This window comes from Pituophis catenifer, unplaced genomic scaffold (genome assembly GCF_029215685.1).
Source record: "Pituophis catenifer annectens isolate HBS135680 unplaced genomic scaffold, rPitCat1.0.hap2 SCAF_1, whole genome shotgun sequence".
Lineage (NCBI taxonomy): Eukaryota > Metazoa > Chordata > Lepidosauria > Squamata > Colubridae > Pituophis > Pituophis catenifer.
Genome location: NW_027256881.1, coordinates 271259460 through 271281624, shown reverse-complemented (window position 1 = coordinate 271281624; position 22165 = coordinate 271259460).

Genomic DNA, 22165 nt, shown 5'->3' with positions numbered 1-22165 from the left:
GTCTAGTGGCAATAAGTTCCATTTCCAGATTTGTATCAAGCAAAAAAAGAAAAAAGATTGTAAGGACATGATACGGTTCTGTCATATAGGCACAAGCAGAAGAAAGTCTGACAAAGTTGTTTTCTGTTTGATATTAGTCAATGGACCAAAAAAGATAGGCAATTGTGATTTTCAATCTTGTCTTTATGTCATATTTGCATATTTAATGCCCCTTCCTTCCTTTCATAGAATGAAGGCTAACAATAAACAGATATATTCATCTTAGGCCCAGTATTCTTCAATATCTTCATAAATGACTAGATATTATCAAATTTGCAGATGATACTAAGCTGGCAGGAATAGCCAACACGCTAGATAATAGGCTCAAGATAGAGATGAAGCTCGACAGACTGGGCCCTATCTAACAAAATGAAATTCAACATAGAAACAAGTAAAGATTTACACTTAGGCAACAAAAAACAAAAATACACCTACAGATTAGGTGAAATCTGGCTTAATAATAATAACTGTGAAAAGGATCTTGGAGTCCTAGTGGACAATCAATTAAATATGAATCAGCAGGGTGTACCAGCAGCCAAAAAAGCCAGTGCATGTTGTGGTCCACCAGCAGCCTGTGGACCTGGCAGTGGAGTCGGACAGTGAGGAGGCTGGGGAGGACAATGGGCCAGTCCTGGAGTCAGGGGAAGGCCCAGACAAGGGCTCTGCATCAGAGGCAGAGATGGTGCCAAGGCCATCTGGGAGCGATGTGCAGACTCCAGAGCCTCCAGAGGCGGACAGCAGAGAAGCAGAGGAACAGGAGGAGCCTGTTCCTAGTGCATACATGCAAAGAGCTGCCAGAAGGCATGAGGAACAGAAGCAAAAAGGACAACTCAGGAGTAAGGCCAGAAGATGATTGGCCACTCCCATAAGGCTTAAAAGAGCAGCAACGAGCCGTTGGGTTCTTTGTAGAAAAGCAATGTTGATTCCAGTGCTTCTTGTCAGCGTCTCTTGAATTTTGTGAGGTTTTTGCCAAGAAAAGCCTTTGGCAGGTTGCCAAAGACATTAAAAGTTGGTGATAAGGCCGACAGACTGGTTATGAAGAATTTGTTTTGGACCAAGTTAAGAATGAATTAATTATCAGCTGTTTTAATAAAATAAGTTTATTCAGGACTGAATTGTGTTTGGTAATCACTATTTGGCCTCGGTCACAACAGTGCGATCCTAAATTGCATTAACAGGAGGATTGAATCAAGATCATGTTGAGGTACTAGTACTGTTCTATAAAGCCTTCGTAAGGCCACAGCTAAAATACTGCACTCAGTCACCATGCTATAAAAAATTTGTTGAGACTCTAGAAAGAATGCAGAGAAGAGCAACAAAGATGATTATGGGCCTGGAGGCTAAAACATATGAAGAACGGTTGTAAGAACTGGGCATGGCCAGTCTAGTGAAGAGAAGGACCAAGGATAACTTGATAACGCTATTCCAATATTTGAGGGGCTGTCACAGAGAGGAAGGGGACAACCTATTTTCCAAAACACCCAAAGACTGGACAAAGAACAATGGATAGAAATTGATGAAGGAGAGATTCAACATAGAAATAAGGTGAAAATTTTCAGACAGTGAAAACAATCAACTAATGGAACAACTTGCCTTCAGAAATTGTGGGTGCTTCAACACTGGAGGCTTTCAAGAAAAGACTGTATAGCCACTTGTCACAAATGGTATAGAGCTGTGATGGCGAACTTATGGCACGCGTGTCACAGGTGGCACATGGAGCCATATCAGTGGGCACGCGAGCTCAGCTCTGGCACGACTGCACGCGCCAGCCAGCTGATTTTGTGGCCTTTTGGGCCCACCAGACATCAGCAAACAGGCCATTTCTGGCCTCCAGAGGGCCTCTAGGGGGTGGGGAAGGCTGTTTTTGCCCTCCCCAGTTTCCAAGAAAACCTCTGGAGCCTGGGGAGGGCGAAAAATGAGCCTACCGGGTCCACCATGCCATCTTGTGCCAAAAGCAGAGAGAGTGCATGGGGGGGGTCACACACACATAGGGCTGGGTGCATAGAATTATGGGTGTGGGCACAACCATGCATGACCCCCCCACACGCTCTCCCCGCTTTTGGCACGCGATGGCAAAAAGGTTAGCCATCACTGATATAGAGTCTCCTGCTTGAGCAGGGGATTGGACTAGATGACTACAAGGTCTCTTCCAACTCTGTTATTCTGTATTTCTAAATGAGCTATAGCCTTGCATTTCTTTTTCTTTTTTTCTTTTTTTCCTATAATGGAAAGATAAATGTTTTTTCCTGTGACACTGGTCACTCAGGGCAACCTGATCCACAGAAATAATGGAAAGATAAACATATTTTTTAAAAAAGCTTTCAGATTTTAATTTTCAACCGAACAATATAAAATGCACAGGCACATTAGGACGTTGTGAATGGACATGGTCTGCCAAATTTGAGAGAAACAAAATGGTGTCTACTTTGATTTTCCAAAAAAAAAAAAAATCAAACTAAACTTTATTTCTTGGAAGAATAGAACATTTGATCTTTGTGAGACAACAAGTTCATCAATGGAGGTTTCATTATTTAGGATCTTGCAGTGTGTGTGTGTAGTACAATTTGTATGAAAACTACATATAGCATAAAAGAGAACTGGAGTAACATTTTCATAATTTCAAAATAATGCATAGACATTCTTTTGCAAATGGAATTGTTAATGTTTCAGTCATGCTTTAGATGTTATTTGCTGTTTGCTTGTAAATGTGTCTGAAAGTAGCAAATGTCAAAAAGATGCCTTTGGTAATATACATGGGGAAAAAAATCAAATAGAAAGATGCAGAAGTTAGATAATTGTAATTACTGAAAAGCATTTAGCTTTGCTTTTTGATTTTCTGCTCGGTGTACAAGAAAGTAACAGAAACTTAATTTGCTTCATCAATGATTGAATGGATGAACAATAGTTTACTGAGGGAATACATTAAGGTATATTCTGTAGAGCCTGTGCACATTGTTTAGTACGAGTAGAGAAAATTAACATTTGGTATGCCCTTTAGTGGGTCATTTGTTTTATTCTTTATTGGAGGCAGAACAATCACACACATATACAGCATTAGGTCACTGCTTAGTGCAACAGTACAATTTCTCTCTTCCCTTCCCTGGCTCATATTCTTTCAAGCACAAAAGGGGCATCTTTCTTTGTGACCAGAAAAGTCAGTAAACAGATCTTGTGAGCCAGTGTAAACTAGCATAACACTGGTTACACCACAATCCTCCTCCATGGGGTTCTGAGTGCTCCTGCAGACAAAAACGACAAAAACCACAAAAAAAACCCCACCCTATTTCTAATGTGTTCACATCTTATTGAATTGTCAGTCACAAAATTCCGGTTCCATTCCATATCACCATCCCTATTGTGCCATTTTCTTATAAGGATTGGGGAGAGGTTTGTGAACATGCACATATCTATTTTGTAGTTTGGGATCCTTTTGGAGATGGAGGACCCCCAAATTTATTTCACCTCTAGATTCATCAAGAACTTCCCAAATTGAGATAGAAATTGCAAATAATGCCTTGATTCTTTCTCTGTGAAAGAGATTTTTAGTTTTTTTTTACTTAGTCCCCAGAATGTCTTTCTCCTCCTAGGGAGTATGCTTTTTATATTGTGAAAGATAAAGTGGCTGCTACTGGCTCTGTTTTTCTTTTCTAGTGTGTGTGCATTTTTCCATCATTTGATGGAGTGACCTCACTACTCACTCTTCCCAAACTGTGGCGACTCAATGGGAAGATGGAAACAGAGAAATTGTGGAGTCCTTAGTGATCTCTCAGCTTGGTTATTTTCTTGCAGACATTTTATTAGCCAACTAGGTGACATCTTCAATGCTAGAAGGGATCGGGGTTTTCTCATTGTCTATATATGGCAGCTTGTTCTGTCAGTGTTGATGGGGGTGTTGTTTTCTTCTTGGTAACTCCTTCATTAGGTTGTTGTTTACTGTGTGCTAGAGTTGGTAGTTCCTTGCTTATGGTATTGTTCACTTCTTGATTGTTGGTCTGGTATTAATCCTGGTGTTTCTGGACTTTGCTTGATCTAGGACGCTCACAATTTCTCAGTTGAAATTATGGTTAAGTCAGTCCATGTGTTGTCTGACTGCTAGTTGGGTCTGATGGATGCCCCAGCTAATCTTCTGTCTGTTTGTCCTACATAGTGATTGTTAGAGTCCTTACATTGTATATTGCAGATGACTTATGTTTCTTCCCTTGGGCTACTGGCTCTTTTGGTTTACTTAGGATGATTTGGAGGACTTTAATTGATCTATGCTACAGTGATACCATGTAGCTTCCACAGTCTGTTGGTTTTTTCTCATATGTTTTTATGTGTTATTGTTTTCATAGCTTGTGGTAGTTGTGCTGTAGTGCGTTGAGTGGTCAGGCACTTTTTGATAAAGTTGTGTAGGTACTCATTTTGATGTAAGATGTTGCATAGGTCGTCTGTTTCTTTTTTCTGATGTTCAGTATTGTTTCAGCAACATCTTCAAACAAAATGCTATGAAAAAGATAACAATGCCATACATCAAAAACATCTCATCTTTTATTTTCATCTTGTGGGTGGGGGAGCCGAGGAGGAGCTGCTGATTCATTTGTAATAAATCTAAAACTTCCAAGCTAGATAAATCTGAATTTTTACATATACTGACTGTAGGACATTGATGGCCATAAATCAAAAGATATTCTCCACTTGTAAAGCTCCTGCATCAGATAAGTAGAAGTAAACTTTCATTTGTAACAAAAGCTTTATAATTTTGATAGTCATAGTAGATTGTTTGCTATGTATTGATCCACAGGTGTTCTTCCTGGAAGCCACTTATGTAAGTCACCGTTATACTTTAAAGAATAAGTTTAATAGTCCTTTATGTAAAGAAACACTTTTTTTTTGCAAAGAATGGAAATGTGAAATGTTCTTTTACAATATGTGCTATTGGTCAAGAAATGAAATAGTGATTTTTTTCTCTTTTTTGGCCTGAAAAACAACCACCACAGAAAAGGGTTGAGTCACAAAATCATCCTTGAAAAATATCTTTGCTGTGATTCATAGATGAATGAGTGGACTATTTGATTAAAAGGCTCCAGAAATGCAACAAAAATCATATATATCTATATCATCTGTATCTATATTTATATCTATATATCTATATTTGTGTCTGTGTTTTGAAACCATCTGTACAATTTGAGCATGAATATTTTACAAGTTATTTCAAAATGATGTATAAGACTCTGTGCTGAATTTATTAGAAAAAAGAAAAAGAAAAAAATAACTTTTTTTCCCCACCTCAGGCTTTGTTAGTTATTCATCTTAGGCAGTTCTCCAGAAGACACTAGTTAATAACTACTTTGTTTCTAAGTCTGAAAAAGTCACACTCTGTAGAGGCTTAAGCCGAGATATCATACAGCAATGATGAGGTAGCTAAGGTAGAAATGACATACTCCATAGGAGACAGATATCTGGAGATGACATTTTAATGCACATTTATTATTCATTTGCAGACCTGTCACAATGATTTGAGAATCACAATCCTAGTGTTCTGCTAAAGGGACTTTAAATTAAGAGCCTTTAAATTTAATTAAAGAGCCTTGGTAGTACAGTGGTCTAAAGCACCCTGTTATTAACACAGCTGTCTGCAATTACTGCAGGTTCGAATCTTACCAGGCTCAAGGTTGACTCAGCCTTCCATCCTTTCTAAGGTAGGTTAAATGAGGACCCAGTTTGTGGGGGCAATAAGCTGACTTTGTATAAATATACAAAAGTATGAAGGCTATTGCTTAACGCATTGTAAGCCGCCCTGAGTCTCCGGAGAAGGGCGGCATATAAATCAAATTAAAAAAAAAAAAGTTATTTGTCTTCCCTTATCAACATGTTACCTCCTAGACTCTTTATTTATTGGAGTTGTATGCCACTAATTCCAAACAGACTCATGGTGACTTACAGAATAACATTGAAACCATCTGCAATGTAAGATTTTAGACAAATATAAAATAATTGCACACACACACACACACACACACACACACACACACACCAGTGGTGGAATTCAATTTTTTTTACTACCGGTTCTGTGGCTGTGGCTTGGTGGGCATGGCTTGGTGGGCGTGGCTTGGAGGGTGTGGCAGGGAAGGATACTGCAAAATCCCCAGTCCTTCCCCACTCCTGGAGGAAGGATATTGCAAAATCTCCATTCCCACCCCATTCTGGGGCCAGCCAGAGGTGGTATTTGCCAGTTCTCCAAACTATTAAAAATTTCGGCTACCAGTTCTCCAGAACCTGTCAGAACCTGCTGAATAGCACTCCTGATATACACACACAAACACACAAAATATGTATTAACTAAACTATTAAAAAATCTGTAAACAATCCTGCACTAATACTGATATTTATTACTAATGTGGGGGCAATGGAAAGGGCAGAAGAAACAAAGGGCATTGCTAAGTACTCAATCTGGGTCTTCCATATGGTATTTATAAAGTAGAACTCATCTTCATATTAACATACTCATATCAAATGCATTTCTAATTAAGCAAATCCTGAAGTTAAAACTTCAGTCAAAACTGATTCTAAGTGGTGAATTCTCTCCCTCTGCAACAAAGGATAAAACACTATTAACACTATATGTAAGAAAATAAATAAATGTGGCTGCTGTTGTCTCACTCAGATAAAGCTCTCCTATGCAACTACACCAGAATTACTCTCACTTCAGCTCGTATTGTTGTCAGGCACAGAAATGTGATCACATGTATTCTTACCTTTTCCTCTGAGAGTATGCTTCCCCCTTGAAATTTATACTATTTGGGATGGATTTAAATCTTTAGAAAACATTTTATATCTCAGACATTTTAAAATGAGAGGATAGGAATCTGATTAGAGATGTCCTGAAATTGTTGATGCTTAGAAAATGTTTCTCCAAGCTTATGTTTCTATTTCTTGCACTACATTTTCCTCAACTTTTCAACTGCTTAAAATTTCCCTAAGTTCAACTGTTTGAATTGGAGACTGATTGGAGACTGATTTTTCAGTCTCGAAACATTACAAGCTTCATTTTTGATTAATTGTTGATCTGCTGTCTCCTATTTACAGACTTGGGAGTTATGGGAAGGTATGCAGCACTACGCAGTTCAGCAGAAAAAGACATTCCTATAAGTCCTGCTCTTTTGACCCCAAAACATTGTCCTTTTTAGCAGAGCAAATATTAACCATTTTTTTCCTAGTTCTGAGATTCAGCATTCCCAGGAAGCAGAACATAGACTTGAATGTTGACCTGTCTTCTAGTTATGTCAAAGTTCAGATTTTTAAAAAAAATAACCATGGCTTGGTGTTTCTTCAAGGAGAAAGCATTATTTAAAAATCCATTATATTTCATATTGCTGAAGTGCCTGGATCAGAGAGCTGGATCCTGTTGCCTGTAGCAACGCCAAACTGCGGTAAGAACTCAACAATGCAATATTCTAAAATTATGTGGCCAGCTAGGAAGAAAAGGAGATTCCCAAAGTGCACTTTAAGTGAATAACATAATTACATTCTATCAAAATATTTCCGTGCCTAAAATAGAGTGCAGAAATCAATAGTGTGGTTTGTTAGTTTGGTTAGGAACTTAGGAACAGATGGTAACAAAACAAAAACAAACAAACATACCTACACACACACAGACACACACATACCATCTTCTTCCTCTTTTTTCCTCCTCTGGTATGTAGGATCTGACTCATACTTCCATGAAATCAGCAATGGGAAGGTTACCATTTCTTAAAGAACAACATATTTTTAAAAAGAAAAACTTACTAAAAGACATGTTAAAATATTGCAGGATAAGATTGAAATTAGTGTTGTCTTTCAACTATAATCCTCAAACATCTCAATTTAGTGATATGCAAAAAATAGGATAAATTGTTTTCGTTATCAATAATGTAATTTTAAACATAAGCTGATACACATTTTTAGCATTTTAGTATTATCTACCGGGGGCCTTTGTCAAGCAAGATTCTGCTCCAATTCTGATATAGTCTGAAAACTGAATTTTATTCATTAAAACTGAATAAACAGACATCATGATTCAAGGCAGATATCATCAACCTAGACAACTAATGGTCAGATCCTAACTGAAGTAGATGATTTCAAAGACCAGGAATAGATTACATAGCTTAAGAAATGATGATAGCTGAGTTTGGGAATGAGTAGTTAAAGGAATATTTGTTTAGGTAGTGGTGGATCATCTTACAGTATATAACTGATAATAAAATCTGGAAGACAGTGCTTGCCTATAAAGGCAGAATGCATCAATTACCTCAGCAAACAAGAGGAAAACCTAATATGAACTAAATCCACCCAGGCCTTCTACAATTTCGTAAACAGCAAACTTAAATACTCAAGATCCATCCCATCACTAAAAGGACCAAACGGGAAAGACTGTAATGATGAAACCATTAAGGCCAACCTCTTCAACACATTCTTCAGTTCAGTCTTTGTAAACAACAATGGCTCATGCCCCTTATTTCCCAATTGTACCACAACTACTCACAATGATCTACTACATGTCAATTTCACAGAAGATGCCATTGAAAAGGCACTATGCAACTCAACACAATCTTTCAGCTGGATTTGTGAAGGTGGAACGGGAGGAGGGAAATGGAAATAGAGATGTCCTGAATGTTCTAAAGAAGTGTTTTTCAAACTTGGCAACTTTAAGATGTGTGGACTTCAGTTTACTTGCCAAGTTTACTCTAGAGCAAAGGCACAGGAACAAACATATCGCCTCACAGCTTAACAAAAATGAGGAGCAACATACTTTACCTTGGGAAATTAGATAGAAACTGTACTTTCTTACTTCTATCCAAGGCACAGTCTCATTTTGACAGATGATCCCCATCAATGGGTTCATTACTGTGTATCATATGATGTAGTCTGAGTGTTTGATATATGATACAGATAATTTATTCATACAACATTTTTACTCTACATTCTGAAAAGATTTCCAGCCTTAGTGATACAGATCCAGTTATAGCAATAGCACTTAGACTTATATACCGCTTCATAGTGGTTTACAGACCTCTCTAAGCGGTTTACAGAGTTAGCATATTGCCCCCAACAATCTGGGTCCTCATTTTACCCACCTCGGAAGAATGGAAGGCTGAGTCAACCTTGAGCCGGTGAGATTTGAACTGCCAAACTACAGCTAGCAATCAGCTGAAGTAGCTGCAATACTGCACTCTAACCACTGTGCCACTTCGGCTCTGGTTATAACTATTTACCCTTTTTTTAAAAAAAAATAAATATTTTTTTTAAAGTTTTTTATTTTTTAAACGAACAAACATTTAATACGTCAGTTTTCTCTTCCCTGTGACATCTCGGTGTTATCTTCCAAAGTTCTTTCTTTTTCTGTATAGTTGTCATTACTTCTATCTTGATCCTTACCCAGTCCACAATATCAATTCGTCATTAACATAATATTCAACTCATCACATATTTTTACATACTTATATAATTAATCATTTATATCTCTTCTCCAACCAATAATAAAAATCATTCCATATTTTAAAATATTCTGAGTCTTCTCTATCTTTAATCATCAAAGTTAATCTATTCATTTCTGCACAATCTAAGATTTTTTTTATTACTTCTTCTTCCAAAGGTATTTTCTCAGCTTTCCAATTTTGTACATAGACAATCCTTGTAGCTGTTATTACATGTATTATCAGATAAAATGTTTTATAGATGGCATATGCCACCTAAGAAATTAGCAAAAAATGTTTAAAGAAAAATCAGCTAAATGTTGGAAGTGTCATCAACTTATCATATCTGGTGGACATGTCCAGAAGCTAAAAACTATTGGATTAAATTTAAGACTTGGTTGGAGGAAATGATACATCAATGTATTGAATTTAAACCAGACATGTTCCTACTGGGTATCCTACCTGAAAAAATTAGCAAGGAAAAAGTTTATCTGATAAAAAAAAAAATTCTTGATTGTTTTGGTTGCATATGTATTTGTTTAACAAATTTATATGAATGTCCATCTTAGTGGAGCAGCATATTGGGCAGCATCCAATCAAGAATTGAAAACAATGTCACAACTGTTAAAACGCTCGAAAGAATAAATAAAAGCAGTCAGGTTGCTTGCCTCTGACCTTTCCAGAATTAGTTCTCGCTACTTCTCCATTCCCTATTATAATTTAATTCCAGTCTTCATTTTTAAAAAATTCTGATCGTATCGTGAATAATGTTTTCCCGATCGTATTAAGCATTGCTTTCTGAATATTTGCTCTCTTAAATTGTATATGCATGTGCTAACTAAAATCCAATTTAGGTTTTGTTTAAGTAAATTTAGCCAAGAAAGTATGAATACAGCTGTTAAATGAAGGACAGAAATATTTCTAATTATTCATGTCCTGTTTCAACTTTGGAATGATCATTCTGACCTCAATGGAAATGTTCTGCTATCAGAAGGAACCGCTCCAATTTCATAAAGATAATAACTCCAGCCTTGAAACAAACAATCTAACAACCACAGTATGCCTCATTTTGTCCTTAAAGTGTTTTGCGTAATTCTGAATTTTTTTTGTAATATCAAGTTTGGTGCTCTCATTCTATCTAGTCTTTGGTAAAATTATTTGCATAATTAAGATTAATAAAATATTCAGAACAACCTAAGAAATTGCATCTTTGTGAAATCATATTATAACATTATTCTGGGAGTCTCTGAGATTAATTGCAGTACAGAATTAACTATCTTATCTATTTTTCAATTCTCTGCATCTTGTCATTGGGAATTCTCATAGCATTTGAGAATGGCAATTCTCATTCAGCCTGATGAAAGAGAATTTGCTTTTCAAGAATTTGCTTTGAATTTCTTTCAAAGAAAAGGTAATTTTAACAAACTCACATGGCAGGAGAGTGATGCTTTGGTACTTTGTTAGTTACAAGGTGGCCAAGAGATGAGGGTGAATGTTCTACTTATGTACAAACAGCTTCCTATAATCTTCAGATCTGGCTTTCTGGATTTAAATGAATTGTGAAGATAAGTCATCATGAGGGAATTTCACCCTTACGTATTTCTCAGAGTGGAAGAATAGACAACCCCAGGCTTTGGAGGCAAAGAAAGATGTCTAATAAAATATAAGAAACATCTTATCTAGATCCGTTCCAGTCGGGTTTCAGGTCTGGGCACAGCACAGAAACGGCATTGGTCGCGTTGGTTGATGATCTCTGGAGGGCTCGGGACAGGGGTTGTTCCTCTGTTCTGGTCCTGTTAGACCTCTCAGCGGCTTTTGATACCATCGACCATGGTATCATGCTGCACCGGCTGGAAGAGTTGGGGGTGGGAGGCACCGTGTTGCGGTGGTTCTCCTCCTTTCTCTCCGACCGGTCGCAGTTTGTGTTGGCAGGGGGGCAGAGGTCGACCTCGAGGCCTCTCATTTGTGGAGTGCCGCAGGGATCGGTCCTCTCGCCTCTCCTGTTCAACATTTATGTGAAGCCGCTGGGTGAGATCATCCGTGGCTTTGGGGTGAGATACCACCAGTACGCTGATGACACCCAGCTGTACATCTCCACCCCAGGCCACCCCAACGATGCCCTTGAAGTGATGTCCCAGTGCCTGGAGGCTGTACGGATCTGGATGGGGAGGAACAGGCTCAAGCTCAACCCTTCCAAGACTGAGTGGCTGTGGCTCCCGGCATCCCGATATAGTCAGTTGACTCCATCACTGACTATTGGGGGCGAGTCATTGGCCCCCACAGAGAGGGCTCGCAATCTGGGAGTCCTCCTGGATATGCAGCTGTCCTTGGAGGAACATCTGACGGCTGTAACCAGGGGGACCTTTTGTCAGGTTCGCCTGATTCGCCAGTTGCGGCCCTTTCTTGATCGGGATTCCCTGTGCACAGTCACTCACGCCCTCGTCACCTCTCGCCTTGACTATTGCAACGCTCTCTACATGGGGCTCCCCTTGAGGAGCACCCGGAGGCTCCAGCTGGTCCAGAACGCAGCAGCGCGGGTAGTGACGGGAGCAGCATGGCGCTCCCATGTAACACCGCTCCTGCGCGAGCTGCACTGGCTCCCAGTTGTCTTCCGGGTGCGCTTCAAGGTGTTGGTTATCACCTTTAAAGCGCTCCATGGCATAGGGCCTAGCTATCTTCGAGACCGCCTGCTGCTACCAACGACCTCCCATCGACCCGTGCGCTCCCACAGAGAAGGCCTCCTCGGGGTGCCATTAGCCAGACAATGTAGGCTGGTGACCCCCAGGGGGAGAGCCTTCTCTGTGGGGGCACCTACCCTCTGGAATCAGCTCCCCCCAGAGATACAGAGAATCCAAGACCTCAGTGCCTTCCGTCGCGCCCTTAAAACCCATTTATTTAAACAAGCCGGGCTGGCTTAAGATGAAATTTTTAACTGTTTTTTAAATGTTTTAAACGTTTTTAATTGGTAATGAGTTTTAATTGGGCCAAATTTATATATCTTTTAATTGTTTTTAATATTTGTTCTGCATGTTTTTTAATCTGGCTGTACACCGCCCTGAGTCCTCAGGGAGAAGGGCGGTATAGAAATCCAATATAAAATAAATAAATAAATAAATAAATAACATTTGACCCAGTGGAGAAATCCAATTTTTTTTACTACCAGTTCTGTGGGCGTGGCTTGGTGGGTGTGGCTTGGCTTGGTGGGCGTGGCAGGGGAAGGATACTGCAAAATCTCCATTCCCACCCCACTTCAGGGGGAAGGATATTGCAAAATCTCCATTCCCACCCCACTCCAGGGGAAGAATACTGCAAAATTTCCATTCCCACCCCACTTCAGGGGAAGGATACTGCAAAATCTCCATTCCCACCCCACTTCAGGGGAAGGATTCTGCAAAATCCCTATTCCCTCCCCACTCCTGGGGAAGGATATTGCAAAATCTCCATTCCCACCCCACCGTGGGACCAGCCAGAGGTGGTATTTGCCAGTTCTCCGAACTACTCAAAATTTCCGCTACTGGTTCTCCAGAACCTGTCAGAACCTGCTGGATTTCACCCCTGGACCAAAGAGAAAATACAACTAGTTAAATGAATCCTATGTATTATAAAGCTACATTAACTTATTATAAAGCTATATTAACTGAATCTTGCAAGCCAAAATAAAAATCGATACAATTAAATCTGAAAGTACAATTCTCCCACAGTCTCCTTTACAGCTCAGGAAACTAGGAAAGATCCCTTCTGAGCCTGTTGCTCTGCCAACTATCCAGGTGCAGATTATACTTTCTTTCATTTGACCATTTTCTAGGCAACATCTCTTTACCTTGTTTCCCAAAGTATTTCTCATATGCCATTACAATTGCTATCTGCCTTGAAGGGGACAGTAGTGCATCATCTTCTGAAGAAGCGGTTTATTGACCTGAATATATTTAATAGATATTCTTGGTCTCCAACCTTAAGAAAAATTGTAGAGAAGGTAATGACAAATTAGTTACAGAGCATCATAAAGGAAACAGATGATCTAGTCAAATCATGGGACAGAAATGAAACAACCTGGGACAAAGTACCCTTTAAGTTTGCAGAAGGCTTTGGTGATCACCAACACCTTAGCAAGCATTAAATGGGCAGGGAGAGGCTCCCAGCTGTCTTCAAAAATTGTAAACTCCACTAGCTGATTACAGCCCATGTTATATTATGTAAATATGCATAAGGCAAATGAGTAGCTCAAAGGAAAAGGAAAATATTAGAATGAACCAGGAATCAAAATGTGGCACATTCCCTGCTAGGCTGACAGATATATTTCATTTCACTTGGTTGGAAAAGTATCTGCAGAAATGCAATTACAGCCCAAGTTCTAGTCTTATAGAGCCTTCTGTGTGAGTACTCTGTCCCTTCATAAGTTCAGATAGGTTTGGTATTTTTCTTCGTTTCCAAGGCCTGCAAACTTCAGTAGTAATCTGAAACTGTGCTTCAGTGTTAGATACTTTAAACTTTTTAAAAAAGTATCTTCCATCTTTGGCAGCACTTTAGAAGAGAACTTTAATATTGCCTTTGATGTTGCAGATTGTTGGGTGATTGAAAACTGCCCCCTTCAAAGATTTCTTGTGTATTTTCTATCAGAGAAGCCTGCAGACTCTAATAGCATTCTGAAGATCAGGCGGTGCTTGCATGTTAGATATTTTCTATTTCTTTCTTCTTCTTCTTTTTTTTTTTTTTATGTACCCTGGAAAATCCTTGAAAAGCGAACTTTAGTTTTCCTTTGAAGCTATAGATTGTTGGGTTTCTGAAAATTGCCCTTCTTCAAAGTTTTCTCCTATGCTTTCCATTTAATACTAATGCTGGAGAGTAACCACTGAGTTTGATCTTTGATGAAAGGAAGGCATTTTTGTGTCCCCTGGCATAATTTTATCAATATATTTATATGCAGCATGCATATGCACACTATTAAGCTCCCCTAAACTCTAACTTTGTTCACCTGGTTCATTTATTGATGTCCAATTGTAGTGAGATTCCTATCATCTCAGATTAATTTCATAACTTCAGATGCTTCAGATTGATGAGACAATAAATTAAACTTGTTCTAATTAGAATGGAAAAACTATTAGCTTTTCTTCATCTGGGTTGGGCATAACATTGTATTCTGCATAATACAGAACGGATTTGTTCTCCTTCAGTAGGATCAGAATGGTTGTGTCTTAAATACTGTTCAAAGAATTACACTAAGAGGAGTCTCTGTACATACCAGCTTTTTCCTCCTTTCTGAATTGTGTATTTGGTCTGAACTAGAAGTATTGGCACAGACAACTTTTAGAAAAGCAGCATCCAAGTTGTGGTGATAAAAATTGGGTGGATGATTTATCTAAATTTCTTCAGAAGAATGGTAAGTGTTCCAACATCTCTTAAAACCTATTAATATTAATTGAAGTATTGGCATGACAGGAAGATGACTATTGGAAATAATATTGTGCATTGAAATACAGAAAATAATTACACATCTTTTACCCAAATTGTGAATAAATAAATACATGGGGGGGGGAGGGATTGTGTCCATTGAAATCATTTTCAGAGCAAATTCTCTTTCATCAAACTGAATGAAAAGCTACTAAGAAAAAAAAAGGGCAGCAGAATTTCATCAAAGGATACTGTTCGGAATAAATTTGGAAGTGATCTCAGAGGTCATCCGGTCCAACTCTTTGCTCAATACAGAATGTGCTAAAGAATTTGAGGCAGATAGTTATCCGATCTCTACTTGACTACCCCAATGAACAATAATAATATATCACACACAAGATGACTATATCACTGAGTGAAAAACCTTTACCATCAGGAAAGTTCCCCTAATATCTAAATTGAATCTATATTTTCTTTAATTTCAGCACATTTGTTCAGGTCCTGTCTACTAGGGCAACAGAAAACAACTTAACTCCTTCCTTTGTATGAACATCCTTTAAATATCTGAACACTGCTGTCACATATTCCTCCTCTCCTCAGTCTTTTCCGCAGGCTAAATATAGAGTTCTTTTAATTATTCCTCATAGGATTTAGATTCCATCTTGGTAGCCCTCTTTTGAACTCATTGACATTGAGTTTCCATTGAAGACTTGGTTTCAAAGGCAAACTTTTAGTAGTAGAGAGAATTCTATATGTTACGGGCTATATTTCTTTGGTAATAAGGCAATGACAGTATAGGAAGGTATTTTGCGGAGAACACTGGAGGTTGGTTTGGCAATTTGGAGATTAACAAATTTTGCACAAATCATATTGTAGCTGTGTAGTTATTATTTTTGATACATAGAATGTATTTCAACCTGGATTTTATTTTTTTAAAAAAACTGTATTCCATTTGGTGGTGGTTGTTTTTTTTAAAGGATATCTTTGCCACATTAATCCTGTTAGTATCAAGCAATGCTGGCAATATAGTTTAACAAATGAAACATAGAGCTGGAAAAGGCCATTGAATACCACCTTGTTTGCTGTAGAAATCCAAATTAAAGTTTTGCAGACAGATGACTGTGTATGATCCCACAATCTCTCTGAGTAATTGATTCCAATGCTCTGCTGTCTGAGGCTCCCCCCCCCTTAATATTAAATCAGAATCTGTCTTCCTGTAACTTAAATCTATTATTCCCTTATACCTGCACTTTTGGAATAAGATATAACTGTTCTTAACCTTCTTTTTTATTTAAGAGTACAGACCTGGACATAGTACTCAAGGTAGGAACTGTACAAAGCCGGAAAAAAAAATACTACTCTCAATTTTGAAATTATATTTCTGTTAATGGAGCCCAAACTGAATTTTCCCCTTTTGAGTCACAATGCTCTGCTGGTCCATAGAATCAAGCACAATTGCAAGATGATGACAATATTGTTTTCAAGTAATATTGAAGAATATATGTATATGTATAAAGTTAAAGGTTCCCCTCTCACAAATGTGCTAGTCGTTCCCGACTCTAGAGGGTGGTGCTCATCTCCGTTTCAAAGCCGAAGAGCCAGCACTATCTGAAGACATCTCCGTGGTCATGTGGCCAGTATGACTAAAAGCCAAAGGTGCACGGAACGCAGTTACCTTCCCACCAAAGGTGGTTCCTATTTTTCTACTTGCATTTTTTATGTGCTTTCGAACTGCTAGGTTGGCAGAAGCTGGGACAAATAACAGGAACTCACCCTGTTACGCAGCACTAGGGATTCAAACCGCTGAACTGCCAACCTTTTGATCGACAAGCTCAGTGTCTTAGCCACGCGTCCCCGTGTGTGTGTGTGTGTGTGTGTGTGTGTGTGTATATACACACACACACACACATAGCACTTAGACATTGTTGTGACTGAGGCCCATGTAGTGATTACCAAACACAATTCAGTCCTGAACAAACTTATTTTATTAAAACAGCTGAGAATTAATTCATTCACAAATTATTCATAACCAGTCCTACAGCCTTATCACCAACCTTTGATGTCTTTGGCAACCTGCCAAAGGCTTTTCTTGGCAAAACCTCCACAAAGTTCAAGAGACGCTGACAGGAAGCACTGGAATCAATGTTGCTTTTCCACAAAGAACCCAACGGCTCGTTGCTGCTCTTTTAAGCCTTATGGGAGTGGCCAATCATCTTCTGGCCTTACTCCTGAGTTGTCCTTTTTGCTTCTGCTGCTCTTGCCTTCTGGAAGCTCTTTGCATGCATGCACTAGGAACAGGCTCCTCCTGTTCCTCTGTCTCCCTGCTCTCTGCCTCTCCCTGACCACCAGATGCTGGCATCTGGTGGTCAGCAGAAATAGCCTGCAGTACTGCATTCTAACCACTGTGCCACTGCGGTACATACACACACATAAATGTTTAAGATGGGAGACACACACATACACACAAACGTGTGTGTGTGTGTGTGTGTGTGTGTGTGCTCCCATCTTAAACATTTTTTTTCTAAATGAAAAACTTTGCACTTTTTAATGTTAATTTTCTTCTGTTACTGTTGACAGTAACCATAGCATGTCTTATGCTTATCATAGTAGTTTTGAATTTTATTTCTGTGTTCAAATTCAAAGCCCCTAACCCATCCAAACCCACCAGTTACTGGTTAGTTAATTTCATCCTTCAAGGCTTTCTGAAATCATTCGGTTTTTAACAGCTTGTGGAACAACATGGGAGGCAATCAAATTTCTAGAAGGATCCAATTTCTTCATGTCTATATAACTGCTGTAAAGCATACTACATTTATAGCATTCCCACTATTTAAGTAAAATGTTAGATTAAAAAAAAAAGCTTTTATGATTTGTTTAGCTAGATTGATTCTTGATGCATTCATGCTGCATTCAAGTAATTGTCTCATTGGTTGGCAAGTAGTTTCAGATCAATCTTTTTATGATCTGCTCTAGAATCTTCCTATCTACTATACACAGAAATCATTCTTCTGAATAAAAATCCATAGAATTGAGCTTTTAAGCTTATTTTCCCTTCCTTGGCGGTACATGGCCAGAAATACTTCTCCTCCCTTGAATTTTTCTTTGCTGAACAATACCCTTCAAATTTGCATGCCTTGTGAATTCAGTTTGCTTTATGATTAAATTTTTGTTATTAAATGTACTTTCCTCTAACTTTTTCTAATGATATACAAATGACTAAGCTAAATTAGTTTTTTAAAGCATACCCATTACTTCAGACCTTTCATAAGCTTCTTGAGAATTGTGCTTTATCAGCTGTTTGAGTTGATGGATAATCATAAAAAAGAGCAAAATAACCACATATGGAATCAAATAAGACATTAAGCAGGCTACATACTAATTAGGTTTTGAGTAAGTGAGTAAGAGTATCCAGAAATACATAATGAATAATTAGGAAGTCTTACAAGATCCATAACTTCTGTTGAAATAATTGTTTTTGCTTAAGTGCATCTTTTACATCTATATCTCAAATCTGTGTATAAAATGTAGTAAAAGACTATGTAACTTCATGATTAGGAAATAGAACATAAAACAGAGAATAACAGAGTTGGAAGTGACCTTGGAGGTCATCTAGTCCAACCCTCTGCTCAAACAGGAGAGTCTTTATAATTTCAGACAAGTGGCTGTCCAGTATCTTCTTGAAAGCTTTCAGTGATGGGGCACCCACAACTTTTGAAGGCAAGCCATTCCACTGGTCGATTGTTTTCACTGTTAGGAAATTTCTCCTTAGTTCTAGGTTGCTTCTCTCCTTGATTAGTTTCCATCCATTGGTTCTTGTAAAACTCATGTAGAGGAAAAGCAGATGAAATGCCTTAATATTATGGAACTAGTGATATTGTGCTATAACTGGGAATGGCAGGAAACCATACTGAATATTTCTAATAATTCAAAACAGTTGTGTAACAAGAACCCGGCAACATTTAAATTGACTAGGGTATTATTCTCAGTAATTTAAGAGTACAGGTACTCTTTGATTTATGACAACAGTTGAATCACAAATTTCTGCTGCTAAGTAAAACAGTTGCTAAGTGAATTTTGCCCCATTTTACGATCTTTCTTGCCACAGTTGTTAAGTGAATCACTGCAGTTGTTAAGTTAGTTACAAGTGACTTTGTTTATCAGAATGTTGCAAAAGATGATCACATGACCATGGGACATTGCAACCGTCGTAAATATGAACCAATTGCCAAGCATCTGAATTTTGATCACATGACATGACTCAAGGTTGACTCAGCCTTCCATCCTTCCAAGTCAGTAAAACAAGGAGCCAGATTTTGGGGGACAATATGCTAATATTTATAAGCCACTTAGAGAGTGTTGTAAAGCCCTATGGAGTGGTAAATAAGTCTAAGTGCTATTGTTATCTTCTTGCATGTCCTCCTTTTCTATTAATCAGATTCTTGGGAAGGTACAAGTCTTGTCACAAATCTAAATTGTTTGCTTGTAGAAACTATTGAAATTACACTGAGCAGACTGTAGTTGCCAACTCTTGATTTAGGATTAAATATTAACACCAGAATCTTGAAATTAGGTTGAGAACTACAATGTCAAGGTGGGTACTGAGAAAATACTGGAGATTTAAGTGTTAATAAATAAGTACAATTTTAAAAGCTTTGCTCCTAATAACACTCTTGCTATTACCTAGTGTTGGCAATAGCTTTTAATAATGCAATTCTATTTATTAATTCTGAAGTAAGCCCCAAACACACACACACACACACCCCTGTTGATGGCAACATGGCAACTTTTTGTACGTACATGTAGATGGATTGATGGATCTAAGGACAGCACAGAAGAATCATGAAATCCAAATGTAATTAACTTAGCTTGGATTCAAGGTTATGATCCAGGAGTAAACCAGGACATGCTGATTTTTGGATACCAGACATCTCAATTCCATAAGCAGGACCCAGCTGAACTGGCAGCTAAATTTTATTTTATCAATCCTTATGGTTGAAATTTTCCCTTCCTCCACTTTTAATGAAATGTCTTTATTTAGGAGGTCTTTAAATAGGTTGCAAGGCATGCACAGACAAGTTGTCCAAAAGAGAGAAACAGCTGGATTTTTAAAATGAATAGCTGGGTAACTACTTCTGATATGTCTCCCAATTTCTACCACTGTGAGAAGTGTCTTGCTGTACCAAATATTAAGGTTGACATGGCTATATTTATGAAATATTGTTGGCATTGCTATTGCTGTAATCATACGCTGAAATGGCTTCTCATTTAGAAATTTAATGTATTACATGAGAACATATTCCAGAAACTTCGGAAGGACAATAGATTTTTCTGGAGAGATGGCTAACTGAATCACTCATACTGCCCTGGATATTTTTAATTTCTACCAAATATCCCTTAATTTATCCTCAAACCCACTCTCCAAAATATGCCTTAAAAACAAGTATGTGACTTATGCACTGTCCCATTGAAGATATTCTGTGGTAGAGAAGATCAACAGCATTCCTATAGTGTTTAATTATTTTTATTTATTAGAAATAATTTGTCATCATTTGGAAATAATGATATTATTTTTCTACATGTTTAATATTTTTAATGCACAAAAGGAAAAAAAAAAGAAACCCACAAGCTAATAAATACAGTTTGATCTCTGGAAATTGTCTAGTTTTACATATCCTTAGTCGTTCATTGTTTTGTTTTGTTTTTTTTTTCGTAACACAGTCATTCCTTAATTTTGGGCTTGCTTTCTTTGTGAGGGAGATAATCAAGAACTTCAAAGCAGGTCATTGTCTTCCTGAAAGACAAACAGAACAGAAGAGTTTTCAAATGCTATGCAGAATACTTGCTAGAAGGACAATGCTGATTTAGGCATTTATAGAGCATATCACAGTGCAAACAACAATATTCACTCAAAAAAGATACTGGATTTTAAATCTGAATTGTTCTTTATAAGCTTTTTTATAAGTTTTTATTCCTTATGACTTTCCCCGTTTTCTAAGATTTTTAAAAAATTAATTTAACTATACAAATGATTGGAAAAGAAAGATCAGATGCACCCAATAATTTATATTGCACAAAAGAAGAGTATATGAAATGAGTGCAGCAAGCTGCAAAACGTTGCAACAATAATATGTTACAGTTAGTGGAGGGATGTTTGCTTCATAAATGTTCATCTGTGATACCTTACAATGGTTAGATATAAAATTTTTTAGAATGAAGAGTTAGCCAAAGAAAAATTTACAAGCAAAAATGGCAAGTACTTTGTTAAATGGAGATGCAATACTGAAAAGGTAACTTAAGACAGTAATGTAATGATTTGAAAGATCAAAAGAGAAAATGATACATCCTGTGGCTTGTTAGAGAAGCAGCATAGAGATGCAGGGACATCCTTTACTGTTGGAACTAATGAAGAATATCTCTCCACAATTGCTTGGTTACTCACATGTAACACTAAACTTGTGTTTAAAAAACACACAATGTTTGTGCTCATATATTATGATAATCCAAAATCCAACAGATGATTTCACATTTTAACACAAGTCTTATTTCACCTTACTTTAATTTAAATAAATAAATGAACAAATTACCAAGTTTTTTAAGATGATAGAGCATGTGGCTACGTGTGTGTTCTGTTCTCTGTGTTCAATTGTTAAGTTTATTATATAGGAAGATAAGAATATTCTTTATTGGTCAAGTGTGATTGGACACACAAGGAATTTATCTCCAATGCATAAACTCTCAATGTACATACAAACAACAAAGTGGTAAGTCATAGATTATAAATCAGATACAATGATAAATCATAAGATACAAACAAGGGATACAGTAAATCATAGGATACCAATAGGAGAAGGTAGTAGGAAAGATGAGAAGGTGAGAAGATGAGAAAGATGATAAGGATAATAGCAATACAGCCCTAAAGGTAAAGGTTCCTCTTGAACATATGTGCTAGTCATTCCCAACTCTAGGGGGCGGTGCTAATTTCCATTTCAAAGCTGAAGACCCAGTGCTGTCCGAAGACGTCTCTGTGGTCATGTGGCCAGCATGACTAAATGCCCAAAGCGCACAGAACGCTGTTACCTTCCCACCAAAGGTGGTCCCTATTTTTCTACTTGCATTTTTTACGTGCTTTCGAACTGCTAGGTTGGCAGAAGCTGGGAAAAGGAACGGGAGCTCACCCCGTTATCTGGCACTAGGGATTTGAACCGCTGAACTCCTAACCTTTCGATTGACAAGCTCAGCATCTTAGCCATGAGCCACTGCATCCCCCTAATACTGGCCTACAACCGGGTAAATATCTTTAG